The sequence below is a fragment of the Bos indicus x Bos taurus genome, chromosome 10 (assembly GCF_003369695.1).
Source record: "Bos indicus x Bos taurus breed Angus x Brahman F1 hybrid chromosome 10, Bos_hybrid_MaternalHap_v2.0, whole genome shotgun sequence".
In the NCBI taxonomy this organism is placed as follows: domain Eukaryota; kingdom Metazoa; phylum Chordata; class Mammalia; order Artiodactyla; family Bovidae; genus Bos; species Bos indicus x Bos taurus.
Window position 1 is genome coordinate 64,360,513 of NC_040085.1, and position 1,731 is coordinate 64,362,243.

The following is a 1,731-nucleotide window of genomic DNA, read 5'->3' on the forward strand; positions in this document are numbered from 1 at the left end:
CCTCATTTCCTTAAAGTGAAAGTGAAGTCGCTTAGTCGTGTCGGACTCTTTACGACTCCGTGGATTTTAGCCCACCAGGCTCCTCCGTCCATGGGATTCTCCAGGCAAGAATACTAGAGTGGGGTGCCATGTCCTTCTCCAGGGGATCTCCCTGACTCAGGGGATTGAACCCAGGTTTCCCGCATTGCGGGCAGACGCTTTAATCTCTGAGTCACCAGGGTCATTTCCTTAGACCCTCTCCCAAATTCCCTGACTAAAACACAAATCCTGTGGTAGATTCTAACACCCTCTTACTGAGACACCCCACAGGTCTCCCTCACTGCAAGGGGTTATAAGTCAAACTTGTTCAACTACAGGAGTTTGTTTTTTGGTCTTTGTCAGGTGAGAGGAGAGAATGGTGAGCTTGCGCCATTGTGGGGTAACTTGCTCCAAAGAGGAACAGAGAAATACGGTAAAATGGTAGCTTGCAGGGAACCTAGGTCAAAGTTCTAAGTTATGTTTTAAGATAGAGAATTAACAGCATATTTGTATGTTGAGGGGAAAAACCGAGAGAGACAAATTGGTCCTTTAGTAGGAGGAAAGCTAGCGGATAACACGGGGCGTACAGAAAATAGTAATTCAGGTTGGAACCTGGCCCTTCACCTACAGCGGCCGGTGAGAGATCCTGGAACGTGACTGGCTGTGGTGTGCACATTCTCTTCCTGATTATTTCGAAGTTCTTAGTGAAGAGGGTAAAAAAGCGGAAGTCCTACATTCCATAGTACTTAGTAATAATTGCCCTTTCGAAGTTTCACATCTCAGTTCTTTTGTGCTTTGGTTTCAAAGAGCCTCCCCTTCACCGGAATGTTAACTTGATAATATTTATCCAACTGGATGGATAGATTCCAAATAAGTCCCACGAACAGTGGAAGAAAACCTGATTGTGCCCTGGTTCTCACAACAGCATGGACTATTTCTCACTGTATATTTCTCCAGAAGACATTTCCCCTTCCCTACCCTAGGAAAGCCCTATATTGAGAAAAAACGTAAAATAAACAAGAGAGAACTTCGAAGTCCTCCGACTCTCTGCTTTTCCATGGGATTGCTTAAGTTTTAGAAAAGTTGCCAGTATTGAGGCTCCTAATTTTGTTCCTGATGCTGGGAGGGATTGGGCGCAGGAGAAGGGGACGACAGAGGATGAGATGGCTGGATGGCATCACTGACTCGATGGACGAGAGTTTGAGTGAACTCCAGGAGTTGGTGATGGACAGGGAGGCCTGGCGTGCTGCGATTCACGGGGTCGCAAAGAGTCAGACACGACTGAGCAACTGAACTGAACTGAATTTTGTTCCGATTAAATAAAAAACCGTCCTCTCTCAGCAATAATGCAGGAAGGCACAGTAACACAGAAAATCAATTTCAACTGTAAACATTGGCCGTTTCAGTTCCCTCAGTGAAGGAGGAGCTAGGAGAGGGATAGGAGAAAGGAATAGGAACGTGTGCTTTTAAGTACGCAAGCGCAATTTGAGAACTAATTTGCAAGCTCGTCTTTTTTCCAGAGATTTGGTTAATATTGACAGTATCTAAAATCGGTTTAAAAACACAACCCTCGTGTGTTAAAATGCTGTAGAGAGAACTCGGAATGTTAAAGCAAAGTAAAAAACCGAAAATACTACATGCGCCCAACGTGGGGCTCGAACCCACGACCCTGGGATTAAGAGTCCCATGCTCTACCGACTGAGCTAGCCGGGC

General features: G+C 45.6%; 1 non-coding gene across 1 annotated transcript; it reads right to left on the bottom strand.

Annotated features, from left to right (window-relative positions):
- Window positions 1-1,658: 1,658 nt before the first annotated feature.
- Window positions 1,659-1,731, bottom strand: TRNAK-CUU. Its single transcript has one exon. It is a non-coding gene; the product is annotated as a tRNA-Lys (tRNA).